The sequence below is a fragment of the Brassica napus genome, chromosome C8, assembly GCF_020379485.1.
Source record: "Brassica napus cultivar Da-Ae chromosome C8, Da-Ae, whole genome shotgun sequence".
Lineage (NCBI taxonomy): Eukaryota > Viridiplantae > Streptophyta > Magnoliopsida > Brassicales > Brassicaceae > Brassica > Brassica napus.
In genome coordinates this window covers 4,532,499-4,550,644 of record NC_063451.1, presented here as the reverse complement: position 1 = coordinate 4,550,644, position 18,146 = coordinate 4,532,499, and positions in this window count along the sequence as shown.

Sequence of the window (18,146 nt, the reverse complement as noted above, 5' to 3'; positions counted from 1 at the left end):
ATATTTTTTTAAAAAAACATATATATATATATATATATATATTCTAAAAAGTATTAATTTATCACCTAAACATTTTCTAAATTTTCTGCACCATACTTTTATAAACTAAAAAATAAAATATTGATCAAAAGTAATCATTCATTCATAATATAAAAACAAAATACAAATTTTGGATTGAAATGTTGGTCGCTGTTAAAAAGATAAATCATAGGGTTTAAATTAATTACAATAAACTATATATTCAAAATATTATAATTTTTAATCAAATTCTATAAATATATAAAATAAATCTAACTCATAACATATACAAAGAAGAAAAATATCGATCAGATATTTGCAGTTAATTAGAAGTAGAATATTTATAGATTTATATAAAATATAGTAAAACTTATCATAAATTAGTTATTTTAAACAGAAGTGGAAGTAGAATCAACTAAGATAATACATTAACTATCATGTAAAAAAAAAATTTGTGATTAGGGACCCTAAAATTTTTACAAAATTTGGGGGCCCTAAACTTTATACAAAATTTGGAGGTTCTAGTCGAATGTTTTTTTCAATAGGCCGTAAGCACGGCTAAGTCATGGATGTATAAATGTACAATATATAAGAGACCGGTCATTGGTTTAACTATAAATCCGTAGTAACTCATTCTGTCATATTTTTTTCTTTGGACTTTTTATCGTCCAGTCAAAAACGATTACATATATTTAACAGTTTTTTAAAAAAAATCTACTTGCTCCTGCAATGACTATGTTACTATGTAAGTATGTATTATGTCAAAGAGGCATTTTTCATGCTCCTGCAATGACTATGTTACTATGTAAGTATGTATTATGTCAAAGAGCATTTTTCATGCTACGCAAGAAAAATCATGCAAATAGCGTTCAGTTTGTCCTGACTATTTTATCACCACACGGTCCACACCTCGTGTCGAAACTCTTTAAGCGCTCGGATTTTGGTCAACCGCGTGTGCGGTAACACATATGCATGGCGAATCTAGAACCGACCGATTGAGACACTGAACCACTGAGACGAAGATCCAAGGAGTTGGTTTATAATTACTTCAAGAGGTCACGTCATGCATGCAATTCATTATTCGTATACGGTCTCAGCAAGAAGGAAACTTTAACGAGTCGTTCTCAATTCCAAGTCATGCATGATCCATACGCTCGTCGTCGTCGATCCATTAGTCTATCGATTAATGTCACGATCTCATTCTTCTTTTTCCTATTTTTTACTAGGTGGAAAAATGATTTAGACACTTTCCTCGGAAAAGGAATGTTTATATATATCTTTTTGCACCAATGGGAATTATATTCTTTCTTTTTTGGGTAAAATTATATTCTTATATTGTTTTTATTAACTCGATCTTCTGCGAATATGAGTAGATTGTGTGGTACCGTTTGGTGTAAAATGCTTTTGTTTCTTGCTGTAAACTGGAAAGAACTATATGCAAAAGCTTTGTACTCATTTAAGCTTTTACTAATTAAGAGCATCATTATCCTTTTATTTTTTTTTACTTTTTCGAATTTAGAAAAAAAAAATTAAAAACTAACTAATCGCGGACCGCCACGTGTCAGTGGGGGCCCGCGAATAGTGTAAGAAACCCTTAAAAACCGACTACTATTTGGTAGTTTTGGTAACCGGTTTCTTAAAAAAAAGTGGGTCCTACGCGAGACCCACGCGCTAAGAACCCCTCTAGTATCCTTGGATAAAGATGCTCTAAAAAAAACAGTTTTATTTCATATTCCATTAGTTCTTAAAATATATCACAACGGTCGGCTTTTATTTTATAGGCCGATATGCCCTAAATATGAAATTTTAAACTAATGGTTATCTATTCTATTAAAAGGGAAGCAGTCTTGAGAAATCTACCTATGAAAGTTGTTTGGACCTTTTCCTTTTATTATATTTTGGTCTTCCCCTATATATAAGGTTGTTGGACCTATCTATAACAAGTTATTATATTTTTAGTTATACAATTAATTATTCTAACTATATGTGATTGATAACTAACTATGCATATTTTTTTTTTCTGTTACCATAAAAAAATTAAAACCCTAATATAGTGGGATCACGATTATTGTGATAAAGAAATCAAAAGAATATGTAGCGACTTCTTAAACTATACGAGAATACTATATTAAACAAGATCAATCATATTTAATCCAACTATGATTACCAAATCTAATGACTCTTAAATATACTAACAACTACAAAAATATAAGTTAACAAATAATACCTTTTGAAACACTAACAAATAATACCTATAATATTATTTTTCTTCTTTTAATGAAAATGACTATTTTACAAAATGTTCTTAAAATTACAAAAAAAATTAATTCTCATTGATGAAAATTTGGTATTTTGGGTTTTGGGATAAAGACTATACATACCCATTAATTAATTTAATTCTTTGCATTCATGATCTATTAAAAATTTCTCATTGTATCAATCTTACTTTTAATTTTATTAATAGGTGTAAACCCATTGTATGCTTCTAAACAAAATAAATAAACAATATACATTTAAATTGTAATAGTATTGATCAATACAAAAATTATAAATTAAAATGCATAACATAAATACAATAAATTTATTTATATGACAAATAAAATAGTTTATTCAGTTTTTTGTAGTATTGTAAAGTATATGAAATGTTTAAAAGGTATTAAAATTATGGTTTTACCGGGTTAATCGGTGTCGGTCCACGGATTAATAGCGAATTTTTTGGTTTTATTGGATTTTAATTAATAAGTTTTCATTGAATACAAATTTTGTGGAAACATATGAGTTTGTAAAAAAATCTGACAGAATGCTACATGAAAAACATAAACCAGTCCGGGTTATATACGACCACTATATTTACCAGTTCGATCACAGATCTGGATCGGATATAAAAATATTTCTTATATCTTAATTCGTTTATAAATCATATATGTACTCCACTAAAAAGAGTTCAATAATTTTTAAAAAGAAATTTCTTCTCACCATTTAAATGGTATTGATGCATTATTAATCATGATCATTAATATTTGTGAATATATAATTTGTACTTTAAATATTCCGGTACCCATTCAGTTTTTGGTTTGATTTTAATTTTGGGTTCTAAAGATATATGATCTGCTCGGTTCTTTTTTTTCAGTTTGATACAATTCGATTTGAGATTTCGAATAAATGTACTTAAACTTATACTCTTATATAGAAATTCATCAAAAATTTATATTTAATTTCGAAAACAAACCCGCGCTTGGAAAGCGCGGGTCAAAATCTAGTTAATGTTTTATATCTAGTTCATTTTCAAAGGCTTTTGTAATACACAATATTTTCCGTTAATATAGTGACATTACTCGTGGTTCGTATGTCCACACCTCGACGTGGACGTGTAAGTTGTATGAAAGAGGTCTAGATACCAAGAATTATCGGCTGGTCACATTTTAATGCGATGGTAATGGATGTACCATTTTAACGGTGATAAATCAAACAAATGGGTTCTGAGAAGGGTTTGTATCCTAGTGGTCCACCTTCTCGCAGACGATTGTCAGAGTTCGCAGATCTGATTTTCTGTCGGCGCGGTGGTACTATGATTTTCCAAAAAAATTTTAAAGAATTTTTCTGGATTTGGGGAACCGCTTACAGTGGGGTCTAGTCACTATAAAAAGTTTACCCAAAACAGTTTTTTTTTACCAAAAAAAAAAAACAAATGGGTTGAGAAAACAATATCACACGACCTACTTTTTATGTCGCTTATCAAAAGTGATAGGTTTATTACCGTAAAGTAAACGCGACATTATGAAACATCTATTCTATTAAAAAAGAAGTCATGACTTAATTCATGTGTGATTTTTTAATTTGGACCAACCCTTAGAAAGTTGTTAAAATTAATTTTTGTATAAATATTTAAATTATTTGAATCATTCTAAGACAAACAAATCAAATAGATATTCCTATATTTACTCTAAAATTATATCTGAATAAAATCTTTTTATATCTTTTTATTTACAATATATATATATATATATCATTTTTTATTAAAACAAAACCTTTTAAATATTTAAGTAATTTCGTGTTTGTTTAACATAAATGTATATTCAAATTTCACTTAAACAAAACTTTTAGGGGGATGTATTCAATTTAACATTTGATGTGATTTGATTTTTAATGGGGTTTTAGATGATTTCAATAAGTTGCAGAGATTTAAGTAATTTTTGTTAAACTACTCTTGAATATCACCTAAAACTATGGGATTTGGATTTTAATTTTTTTAACTAAGAAATCCTACCCAAACACCCTAAAATCACCTGAAAACTTTAAAAATCCACAACTTAAAATATTTTCAATAACAGTGGATTTCATAGTACTTTAAGAAATGTCAAATTCAATAACAGTGGATTTTAAATGAGTTTTTAAAATTCATGTTTCAATAACAGTGGATTTATCATTTTAATACAAATCACCTAAAACTCTCAGTTGAATACATCTCCCTTAAATATTTAGTTAATGTCGTGTTTATTTTAAAATTAAATTTATATTTCATTTTAACTAAAACGAACTTTTAAAATATCTAACTAATTTGCTAATTATAAGTAAACACATGTACAATTTTGTATTAATCTGCGATATGAATTTAATATAATATTTTTCAATACATTTTTGATCTTTCACTAGTAAAACTTTTCAATTTAGAATTTTGTATCACATGATTTAAAATACGAAAAATTAAAAATAAATAAATTAAATTATTGCATGTGAACTATAAAATTGTTGTGTTTTAAAATATTATATTAAACAATTAGTAATATGGTAAATATTATAATTAATCATGTAAAACAAATAATTATGTGTGTATAAATAAAATAATAATCCGCACGGTTGTGCGGGTCAAGATCTAGTTTCTTATTTGAAAACTTGTCATTTAAATTAACCACATTCGTTGTAAAAAAACAATTAACCACATTATGACCATTTATCAAATAGAGCTTTGAGACGAAAAGTGAAAAAACTACTTTGAGAGATTGATTAATGTAAATTTATCCTTGTAAATCATCATCAATTTCTACCTTTTCATTATCAAACTTGTAAATTTTCCTTGTACTGGACTTTAATTTCAATATATTTTGCAAGTTCACTTTTTTTTTAATAAACCCTATCAACTTATCCGGTCGGCCTCGGGAGTAACGCACTTAGTCCTACAAAGTTTGGAATATCTTCCAACTAATGTCTGGGGATATTGATCATTTGTTACGATCCACCATGTAAACCACTTGGATCGAAGTCCAAATCCAGACTAGCTAAATGATGATAATTTAATTCACATAGAGAATCGAACTCATTTTAATGTGGGTATACACCAACCTTAAAAAAATTGCCACTAGGCTTTTGGTTACCACATTTTATTTTCAGTCATTGGATTCGTCATCCCATCTCAACTCACACGAAAGAAAGACAAAAAAACACGATATCAGTCATGGACAGCAAAATCATGTCACCAGGTCATGACCAAGGTCAAGAAATGCATGGGAATGTAAAGAGGGGTCATCACGTGGTTTGATTTCATATTTATGTCTGTGTTTCAATTTTGATTTGCTTATCTAGTTGATTTATTTATTTGTCTATGGGAAAGATATTCAAATGAATACTTTGTTGAATTATTTTTAAATTTTTTTTATTAAACTTCTTAATTTTTCCTTGTAAGTTATGATTAAGGTTAGAGAATGATCTTTATTTTGAAAAGCATCGTAAATGGTAAGTAATATAAGTTACAGTCTACTAATCTCCATTACAGTCTACTAAATTCATTATCAAACTTGTAGGACTGACTCATCAGGCTATGCTCAAAGGAGGGATGCATTGAATACGAGTTTTATTTTACCAATGTGGTAAAAGGGGATAAATAAGAACTGGTGGGGGAAAATGTTCATAATTTTAAAAATAATTTACAATGGTTGCAACTTGCAACTTTGGTGTTAACCTATAATCTAAGACGTTGATTAAGAATTTTAGAACTGATAATTTCTTTTTAATCATTTTGAAGTAAACCATGCTTCTCTAGCACTTTGTATAATCCACATCTCATCTTTCGAATTGAAGAGATCATGTTGGGTGATATATGGAGTCAAAAACGGTCACGACGAAGTTAACATCTAAATCTCCGTAAAAATCAGCATGAATATTTTTTACGAAAGTTACTCTTCGTAAAAGAATCTTTACAAAGAGCCTTGCGGTAAAATCTTGTTTCAATCTCAATCGAACCACTAAATACCGATTGTCCGAAGGCAACGGACACGTATCCAAATCGGCCACAGACAGGCTCAAGTATAGCCATCGGACCACGCACAAGCCAAGCTCGGTCGCTACGTAGCGACCGAACACGTACACGGCTCAGTCGCTACGTAGCGACCGAGGACGTACACGGCTCGGTCGTTACGGCTCGGTCGCTACGTAGCGACCGAGCTCAAGCTAAACTCGGTCGCTATGTAGCGACCGAGCTCTCCCAAAATGTCGATACGACACGAATCCATGCATTCTCGTCTACTCTTTAATGCTATCTCCCGTAGGCCATGGCTAAACAATTCTTTGTTTCTCATCACTCCAAGTCATCAGTCAAACTTTAGGATAAAAACCGCGGGAAGTTCATTTTTATCGAAGAAACCGTAATAAATGTTTCGAGTCGAAGACGACCTAAAGAGACCTAAAACGCAGCGCGAAGCCCACTTACGATTTCTTAACTGAAAACCCATAAGCCTTATGACGGTTTATGCTTGGTTCGTAAGGTAAGATAAATGTGAAGTTTCCCCGGATAAATGTGAAGTTTCCAAAGATAATCACGAAGATCGGGAAAATCAGAATATCTCCATTTTTGAGCTATGACGGCTTAAGGGCAGAAGGAAAAAAGTTAAAACCGACTTTGGAGGAGTATATAAGGAGTCATAGGCGAGAGGCACAAGAGATAACTTTTTGGACTACAAACTTAGCACTTAGAGCAGTTTAGGCAATTTTCCATTTTTGTTATTCGAGCTGTGACTCAATTAAGTTTAGCAGCTTTAGGGTTTTAGAACTAGGAATCTCGCCGACAGCTCTCGTAGCCCAGGCTCTTACCTTGTTGTAACGCTCAAACGCGAATTCAGAATAAGACCTACTTTGCTCTCTTTTCGATTTATTATCTTTTCTCGTCTTTATTTCGTGTTCCGATTGGTTGGCGCTGGAAGGAGGGGGATACGGATCAATCTAACTCTCAGCCACAAAACACTTGATCAAAACAATGTCTGGAAATACGAAAGAAAAAATCTTAGTTCGCAACAACACTGGTAAAACAACCCAAGCCGCCACTACGCCTATGGCCAACGCTTACGCAAACGCCACTGTGCCTAAAAAAAATCGAAAACCTAGCCGCGACTTTTCGCCACAGGAAGTGCTACGAAACGAGCTCGCGATTTCTCTGTCTAAACATAAATGGAAACAATAAATTTTTTCAAACCCCGTAATTTGGCTCATTACCGAGCTAAAGAAGTCTCAATGCGTAAGGGTTTTACGAAAACACATTTTCTGAAAACTTTTCGGAAAAGTAAAACTTGTTCTCCCAAAAACCGCAGAAAACCCCTAAGGTTAATCGCGGAAAAAGGAAGCGCAGCAAATCGATTACACAGCTCGGTCGCTACGTAGCGAACGAGCTCTAGCCAAGCTCGGTCGCTACATAGCGACCGAGCACGCACACGGCTCGGTCGCTACGTAGCCACCGAGCTCAAGCCAAACTCGGTCGCTACGTAGGGACCGAGCTCAAGCCAAACTCGGTCGCTATGTAGCGACCGAGCTCTCCACTCGCTACATAGCGACCTATCAGACCTCCAACTCGCTACGTAGCAACCTGTCAGGCCTCGAAAAGGTCCTCCTTTGCATTCTCTTTTGAATTCTGATCGAAATGCTTTTCGCTTCGTCTCAATTGGAATTTCCGTTGAGATTTTACGACGAAAACAAGTTAGACTCGTCTAAACTTCTTGGCTTGCTCCTACTCGCTACATAGCGACCTGTCAGACCTCCAACTCGCTACATAGTGACCTGTTAGGCCTCAAAAAGATCCTCCTTTGCATTCTCTTTTGAATCCCGATCGAAATGCTTTTCTTTTCGTCTCAATTGGAATTTCCGTTGAGATTTTACGGCGAAAACAAGTTATAATTGTCTAAACTTCTTGGCTTGCTCCTACTCGCTACATAGCGACATGTCAGACCTCCAACTCGCTACATAGCGACCTGTCAGGCCTCAAAAAGATCCTCTTTGCATTCTCTTTTGAATCCCGATCGAAACGCTTTTTGTTTCGTCTCAATTGGAATTTCCGTTGAGATTTTACGACGAAAACAAGTTAGACTCGTCTAAACTTCTTGGCTTGCTCCTACTCGCTACAAAGCGACCCGTCAGACCTCCAACTCGCTACGTAGCGACCTGTCAGGCCTCAAAAAGGTCCTCCTTGGCATTCTCTTTTGAATCCTCATCGAAACGCTTTTGGTTTCGTCTCAATCAGAACTTCCGTTGAGATTTTACGACGAAAACAAGTAAGACTCGTCTAAACTCCTTGGCTTGCTCCTACTCGCCCTTACCTCCATCTTTGCGTTCTCCTTCGAATCTCGATCGAAACGTCTCTTGTGTCGTCTCGATTGGAGTTACCATTGAAACTTTATGATAAAAAACCGCAAAGACTTGTTTTCTCGCATGGATTCAAATTAATCGTATAAAACGGCAACAATTAACTTAACACCTTAGCCGCCTCAACTATACGATTACGTTGAACATTTTTATAAAAATTGACGTTGTATCTAAGGAGAAGATAACAGTCAAGTTCGGAAGATAAATGTCAAGTTTCAAAGGATGAACACCAATATCGAAAATGACGAACATACACGAGAAGAGGAAGGGGAAATAAGCAAGCAAAACTGAGAAGAGACAAAACTGCATCTCTGAGAACACTAAGGTATGTCCGACTTGTTTCAAGATCAAACTCAGAATGTTCGTAGGAAGGTACTAAGCAATAAAATGCTTTTGAGACTGCCATAGAATTTTAGGGAACTTAAAACTTAGGTGGATAGTCTAGTGAACTAAGTCATAGACAATTTTTCCTATTGCTCTTTAATTGTTCTGGTAGATCTTGCTAACCGATCTAAACTCACGCAAAAACGAGAAACGATTGCCAAGCATACTTAGCTCGCTTCCCAAATAAAAAAGAACTAGAGACACGCACATCGTCTTAAAATCGATTCGTTCCTAGCAACTTTCTTTTAAACCGACATATTCCAAGTTGTCAACGTGAAAACCACCAAAAAAAGGAGGGAGTAGGTACGTATACTATACTCGCATACTCCCTTACTTCAAAAATTTTTTTGCCTCGGCATAAAAAAAATACTTTTGACAAAGTAAATTCTCGCAGTGATAGGCAGAAAACACTTAGGCAATCATATGTCTCAATAAAATCGTCCCAATAGGCAAACGACGATCTAAGATTTGTCTAAACGCCAACAATATATCTAAAACATCACGAACATAATCTCGAGGACTATCCATCACCTCTTATCGCGATCATGCGTTTAGAAAACTTGTACCAATATCAAACTAAAACTCGACGATTAGCCAAAGTCTGGAAGACCCTTTCGACTTAAACGAGTTTCGTATAAAAGTCAAAAATTATACGAGAAAATCTTCAACCACCAGCATTGCTTTCAGTTTCCGTTGAACCTAGAGTGATTCCAAGGAAATCTCACCAAAGATCAAAATCAAAGCAGAAACGCGTCCCGAAAAGTCTGCAAAAACATCGCTACTTTGACATATCCGATTTACTATCATCGTAGAGCGCTGAATTCTACGTTTCACTTCCCTCGGATATATCCAAGCAGGAAATAACCTCGAAACTGACTCTGCACGGGTTCTGGGTCGAGACTCTTAGGCTTCGTCTCCCTCGGATAAAAAGGAAACAATTTTCATACGACCAAAGGAAACATTATACGAAATATTCGTCGTATAACTGAAACCTAAAGCAAAGATCGTTTTCTACACCCATGGGCCATCATAAAACATGAAAACTCCGACTTACTTGGCATATCAATCTCGACAAACGCCCTTTTGCCCTCGGCTAACTACGCCTTCCCGTAAAGTTCGAACCAGAATTCGGCATCCCTTTAAGGAAAAATCGTAAACTAACACTGCTTTGGTGTTAACACGAAAGTGCCATGGTTTAATCCTTTACCAACAACGTCTTTGGCTATAAATCTGAGCACATCGTTCATGCAAAGCCAAAACAACTGAGCGACCACCGCTCCAATAACTTGACGGCTAAACGGTAATCCGCAATTTATCTTGACGCCAAGTAACGATTACACAAACAATTATCGTATGACCCAGAAATGGGAATCATACGGTAAATTCGTCATAACAAAACTCAGTCCTAACAACCAAACAATTAACGGAAAGGTTGAACTTGTCAAAAATCGACCAAGTTCCATATGCTACGATTCACTTTAAGCCCGCTGTGTTTTACTCGTAAAATGCGGCATGCAAGGAAAACTCGTAACAGAGCTCCTATAGCTATACGAAACATCCTCAAATATACACGAAAGAAATCTCGGAAGGCCAACACCTCACAAAGCACATTATAGGAGGATGCCTCTTTCCGGGGAAAAATTTACGCTACCCCTTGGTCCTAACAGGAACTACAATTTTGGCTGCGAACATCCGTGGACAAACCAAAATGTTTCTCAAACGCAGGGTTAAGACTAAACCCTTGCAATACCGCATAACACCTTCAAGCCCGTGAGCATTTCAAGCACGAAACGCGGCGTACGAAAGAATAACAAATCTTCAGCATCGCGAGACGTCGCAGACGCCTGAAGATTCGTTCTTCGACGAAATTTTCTTCCTCGATAAAAACACCTTCTTGGAAGACCAGACAGTCATACGCACTAACATCTTCTCAAAACATATCCTTCGCGAAGACTCAAAACGGTAATTTTTACCATTAAGTTTGTTGCTGATCACAACAAACTCTTAAAGTCCTAAACATACTTAGCCATCTCGTAGAGATGACTCTCGTACATCCGACACAAGGATAATAGCGCTATAAAAGAAACCAAAAATTTTTGGTCAGCACTTCCAGGAGGGTTAAAAATTGTCCTTGGAGAGATGCTCGGTTCCAACCATACAAGTCGTATAAGCCGAGAACATATCACTGACTTTAAATCGGTAGGGAATCAGGATGAAACTGAAACGGGATACGTAAGTCGAATTAGTCATCGCACCCTCTAAAAACAGGTGTAAACCTAGGTCTTGCCCTAAATCCAGCGCACTGGTCTCTAACATCTCAAGGCATGATATCCAAAAGTGATAACGAGATCTTAAATCATGTCCCTTCGTCAGTATTCTAACTCTCTCGGAAATATTTGAAAAATCAAATTCTTCGAACAATGCCATGTAGAACGAGCAGCGAATACGACGATCCAACGAAAGAGTTAGATACGAGATGACAACTCGTATTCTTCCCTCTACATTCGCACGAATACAAACTTGCTCTAAAAAAAAAGTCTTCAATTCAGTAAAAATCCGCAAAGCGGCAGGGATTCGAAACCGCATGGCTCAGTCCAGAAAACGTAAATACGGCCACACTCGGCCAAAGCAAACAGCCTTCAAGGCTAATCTCGAGGCCGACAAGGGTCCACTACAAAATGCCATCAACATCAACATAACCAGACCGTAAAAGGTCTCACTGGAAAACAGGTCATAAGCATCTTAACTCCAAGACGAACAATGAAAGGCTTGATCCCTTCGACAAGGGTACGTAGGCAGCCTTCATAAGGCGCAACCCCAATAAAAAAACTTTTCTTTATATGCATAATTTTTTCTTCGTCAATGTTTGTCTACGAATCTTCGGATACGAACTTCGTCCAACATGCCTATCTTGCCTAACTCGCCTAACCGCACGCTAGAATCTCATCAACGATCCACGATTCTAACGGGCTGGGGGGCTAACTGTTGGGGTCAAAAACGGTCACGACGAAGTTAACATCCAAATCTCCGTAAAAATCAGCATGAACATTTTTACGAAAGTTACTCTTCGTAAAAAGAATCTTTACAAAGAGCCTTGCGGTAAAATTTTGTTCCAATCTCAATCGAACCACTAAATACCGATTGTCTGAAGGCAACAGACACATATCCAAATCGGCCACAGACAAGCTCAAGTATGGCCATCGGACCACGCACAAGCCAAGCTTGGTCGCTACGTAGCGACCGAGCTCTCCCAAAACTCTGATACGACACGAATCCATGCATTCTCGTATACTCTTTAATGCTATCTCTCGTAGGCCATGGCTAAACAATTCTTTGTTTCTCATCACTCGAAGTCATCAGTCAAACTTTACGATAAAAACCGCGGGAAGTTTATTTTTATCGAAGAAACCGTAATAAACGTTTCGAGTCGAAGACGGCCCAAAGAGACCTAAAACTCAGCTCAAAGCCCACTTACGATTTTTTAACCGAAAACCCATAAGCCTTATGACGGTTTATGCTTGGTTCGTAAGGGAAGATAAATGTCAAGTTTCCGCGGATAAATGTGAAGTTTCCAAAGATAATCACGAAGATCGGGAAAATCGGAAAATCTCCATTTTTGAGCTATGACGGCTTAAGGGCAGAAGGGAAAAAGCTAAAACCGACTTTGGAGGATTATATAAGGAGTCCTAGGCGAGAGGCACAAGAGGGAACTTTTTGGACAGCAAACTTAGAGCAATTTAGGCAATTTTCCATTTTTGTTATTCGAGCTGCGGCTCAATTAGGTTTAGCAGCTTTAGGGTTTTAGAACTAGTAATCTCGCCGACAGCTCTCGTAGCCCAGGCTCTTACCTTGTTATAACGCTCAAACGCGAATTCGGAATAAGACCTACTTTACTCTCTTTTCAATTTACTATCTTTTCTTGTCTTTATTTCGTGTTCCGATTGTTTGGTGTGTGGTATTAGCAGATATTCGAGACTTCTAGGAAATTGGGTTCTCTTACTTTCCTTATTTAAACGGAAATCGAATTTTGGTTCTCACATTGGGGCGATAATAGGTTTTTTTTTTATACTACTCTTTCATTTTCATTGAAATCAGACCTGCGCTTTATGGGAGGTGATGCTTTTTGAAACCTTAACTATTTTTACTAATTTTGGAAATAATATTGATGGGTCAGCACGTGGTTTGATTTCATATTAATGTCTGTTTATTTTATTTCTTTCTACAATTAATTGATCTGACGTTTCTCTAGTTCCAACTGGTTACTTTGTTCTTACCTGAACTCGGTGTACCCATCAGAAAGCTACTTGGTGGCAAACTATTAGAAATTTATTTCATTTTTTTGGTAACTGATGTTTCATATACGGACGATACACCAGTTTTGACACAACGATAGGTACAAGAGAAAATGAATAATTACAAAAACGCTGCTTTCAAATAAAACAATAATGACATTATGGACTATTAGAGAAATAGTTAATTTTCTACGAACATATTGTTGTGTTTTCAGACAAAGTTTCATTGGCCCCATCAGAATAATGTGTTATTATTTTGGGTAGAAGAAGATACAGAAACGATAAGATTGACGTAAGTAAATCTTAGTAGTACAATCTTGATTCACATATGGGTCCTTTTGTTGTTCTTGAACATCCATCCGGTACCAATTACCCATCAGAGAAGACATTTGATCAAACCTTATCATACAACCAAAGATGCCCACCAGTGTGTATGAGCAATATCTTCTTTCTCTCCCATCTTTTCGGATCCTTGGGCATCTCAGATTCATTTATTAAACTGGAGGCAGCTTTCCCAAACACTAGAAAACCCAAATGTCAAGCTTCCTATATGTTATGATGCTAGTCATGACTTTTAAAATTACTAGAAACAATGAAGTAACTAAAAAGACTGACATATATATGTACCTGTAAACTGGATCAATAATAACACTAGTTGCACTTGCTACTTCCTTTACAAACTTTAGCTCCTCTGAAGTGTTGTTCATTGCATATAATCAATAGCGAAACCTCTCTACTTAAGAAGATGTATTTCCCATCTGATTATGTTTGGTAAGGATCCTAGAAAAATTCAACATAAACATTTGAAATGTTGTTAAAAAAAAAAATCCATTTGACAGGAAGTCTAGCATATGTGCAAACATAGAAACTTAAAAAGCTTTCCACACTCATGTTGGTGGATGTTAACAACAACGTCACACTATTCTTCTCCCAAGCTCGAAGGCTACTCTTGAGAGTGTCAAGACTCGTCTTCTCATTGCTTCTTCTTCATTTAGTCGTTGTATATGAAAATATTAAATATATACAGCAAAAAATAGTCACTCACACAATCACACAGTGATTCACACACTTTTTACATATAAACATGGAAAAGCATTTTACAAGAATCCAATGTCGTTTTTGTTGCATGCAAACAGAGTTCTCACAGCGAGAACTTTGACTCATTAGATACAAAGACGAGTCATGAGAACAAAACAAGAAGTCAAACCAACAAAAGCTCGTAATAACCTGATATGCTATCGAAGGTATATGTGAGGAAGAGGAAGAAGGGAAATGGAGAAGAGGAGGATGGCGTGAGCTGCACGGATGAGATGGCAGTGGTGGTTACAGAATAATAAAGATAGTTGTTTCATTTGTTACTGGGCCTCACTATATAAGAGGACCCAGCTCTTACTTTACGGTTATGTGGATTTTGGCTAAGGCCTTGCTTGTAATTGACTTTGGCTTGATTCTCGATTAGAGATTTCAAGAGGGGAGGTTGGGCGGTTATAGTCAAATATACATCCAGTTCCTATCAAATTGGTGCGGTGTGAGCGCTCTGGACCGAACAATCGCGACGGCGACGGAGAGAGATACGATGAAGAAAGCGTTGCGTAGCCAGGGAGAAGACGAACCGGTGACGATGGAGTTGCTCTCAAAGACGTTGCGCGATCATACTTCGTCGCAAAAGGAGACGAATAGCGAGTTTCGAGCGGCGATTCGAGCATTGGGGGAGAAATCAATGTCGAAGATCGAAGATCTGGAGAGGAAATCGCAAGATCACTATGAGGAGTTGCAATCGAAGATGGATTCGAACTTTTCGAAGTTGTGTGAGCTGATTGAGAAGAAAGATTCGAAAGCTGTGGAGGTATCTGAGCCGAGTCCACAACCGTATCGGCATCCTAATCATCCGGTACATCAATCGAACTGGGAAACGGGTCGTACGTCTAGATCGGAGGAAGGTATTGAACGGAACTCATTGACGGAGAAGCGCGATGGTTTGTTGAAACGTGTAGAACTTCCATCATTTTCGGGTGATAATACTTATGGATGGCTAGCTTTAGCAGAGAGATATTTTCGTATTGGAGGTTATGATGAGAGAAGAAGGCTGGAGATTGTGTCTGTGATATTGGCAGGGGATGTGTTGAGCTGGTTCAACAGTGAAGCTCAGAGAAGTGAATTTAGGAGCTGGACGGATTTTAAAGAAAGGCTGATTGCTCGTTTCAGTCGTGAGAAGCTCCGTGATCCGAGTCAACCTTTCTTTGCAGTAAAGCAGACGGGAACAGTGGCTCATTATATTCATCAGTTTGAGGACCTATCAACACAAGCTACGGGATTGACTGATTCTCAGCGTGAAGGGATCTTTATGAATGGGTTAAAGCCAGCGATGCGTGAGGTGGTTAATATGAGTAAACCGGTGGACCTTCCGGAGATGATTGCTATAGCATATCAAATGGAGGATAGCTCGTTGTATAAGATGGTTTGTCGCGAAAAGAGTTATGAGACGAAATCCAGTTCGCGACAACTATTTACTAAACCATACGTTGCTCCAACGACTAGTTCAGAAGGGCAACAGAAGCCACAGCAAAATAAAGGAGGTGTGCTTCAGGAGAAAGCCACAGGAAACAACACACAGAGACCTCAGTTGCGATTGACGGAGAGTCAGATCGCAGAAAAAAAGAGGTTGGGACTCTGTTTTACGTGTGATGAAAAGTGGTCTCGACAACACTGGTGTCCTAACAAATACTTACAAGTGCTGACGGTAGTGAATGGAATTGAGATGGAGATTATGGATCAATCTTTGGTCGAGGTAGAGGATACAGTTGAGTCGTCTTTGATGGCGTTATCTCTTAATTCTTTTTTGGGGATTTCATCACCTACAACAACTAAGCTAGTGGGATCTGTGCAGAAGAATAATGTGGTGGTGATGCTGGATAGTGGTGCTACCCACAACTTTATTTCTCCATCCACGGTAGAAAGAATTAAGTTGAGCGCGCAGCAAAATCCAAATCTGAATGTGTTGTTGGGCACGGGTATTTCGGTACAAGGTATGGGGGTTTGCAGAAATGTTCCAGTGACATTGTCCACCATGACTTTTACTGCTGACTTCATTGTGTTGGAACTTGGGAGTGTGGACGTTATTTTACAACTACGGTTGATTGGGAAAACAATATCTGGTCTTTCTTTTATCAAGGGAAGCCAGTTACTATTACTGGTGATCCAGAGTTGCATAGTCTAACGCTCTCGGTGAAGAAATTGTTCACAGGAACGGTCTCTCAATCTAGTGCGTCTGAGAGGGTGTTAAGACAAATGGAGGGCAAGTGCAGTGAGGTTGAAGTAATACCGGAGCTGATGGCAGCAGAGTTATTGAAGTTTGAAGAGGTGTTTCAGAAACCAAAAGGTTTACCACCAGTAAGAGGCAGAGAGCATTCCATTGTGCTGAAGGACAACGCTAAACCAGTCAGCGTGAGACCGTATAGATATCCTCACGCCCACAAGGAGGTAATGGAAACCTTAGTCCAAGAAATGCTTGCTGAAGGACTGATACGTCCTAGCCATAGCCCGTATTCAAGTCCGGTGCTATTGGTCAAGAAAAAGGACAACTCGCACCGTTTTTGTGTTGATTACAGGGCCTTGAATAGAGCGACGGTGCAAGATAAGTATCCTATCCCTATGATTGATCAGTTACTTGATGAGTTACATGGCGCTTCAATTTTTACTAAGCTCGACCTGCGGTCAGGTTATCATCAGATCAGGATGCAGCAGGAGGACATTGAGAAGACTGCTTTCAGGACTCACGACGGTCATTTTGAGTTCTTGGTGATGCCATTTGGGCTCACAAATGCACCGGCGACGTTTCAAGCTTTGATGAATGACGTCTTTCGCAAGTTTTTGAGGAAGTTCGTTTTGGTTTTCTTCGACGATATCTTAATCTACAGTCGTAATCTGGAGGAGCATGTACAACATGTGAGAATGGTGTTGGAAGTATTTGTGGAGCAGAAGCTTTTCGCGAATCGAAAGAAGTGTTCTTTTGCTCAGAATAAAGTGGAGTATCTTGAGCATGTGATTAGTAAAGACGGAGTTGCGACTGATCACCATAAGATTGAAGCGGTTCAGAAATGGCCAGTTCCAAGAACAGTGAAGGAATTAAGAGGTTCTTTGGGTCTCACGGGTTATTACAGGAAGTTTGTGAAAGCTTATGGAGAGATTGCACGACCTCTGACTGAATTGTTGAAAAAGGAGCAGTTTCTATGGAGTACATCATCGGGGGAGGCTTTCTTGCATCTGAAGGATGCGATGGTCAGAGCTCCTGTGTTGGCTCTTCCGGATTTTGATCAGTTGTTTATTATTGAATCTGATGCATCCGGATTTGGCTTAGGAGCAGTATTGATGCAAGGTCGACATCCGATTGCGTATTTTAGTCGAGGGTTAACTGCTAGAGAAAAATTAAAGCCAATATACGAACGAGAGTTGATGGCTATTGTTCTGTCTATTCAAAAGTGAAGGCATTATCTGCTTGGTCGTCGGTTTGTGGTGCGGACGGATCAACAGAGTTTGAAGTATTTGTTAGAACAACGTGAGATTACGTTGGATTATCAGCGGTGGCTGACAAGGATATTGGGATATGAATTTGATATTGAATACAAGGTGGGCAGTGAGAACAAAGTGGCTGATGGGTTATCGCGAATTGATCATGAAGCGGTTAAGGACAATGGGTTAACACTACTGGCTCTAACTATGCCTGTGTCGTTGCAACTTCAGGATTTGTACCGGGAGATTGATGAGAATGTGGAGATACAAAAGGTGATTCAGAAGTTGGCTTCCGGAGAACAGGTTAAACAAGGGTTTTCG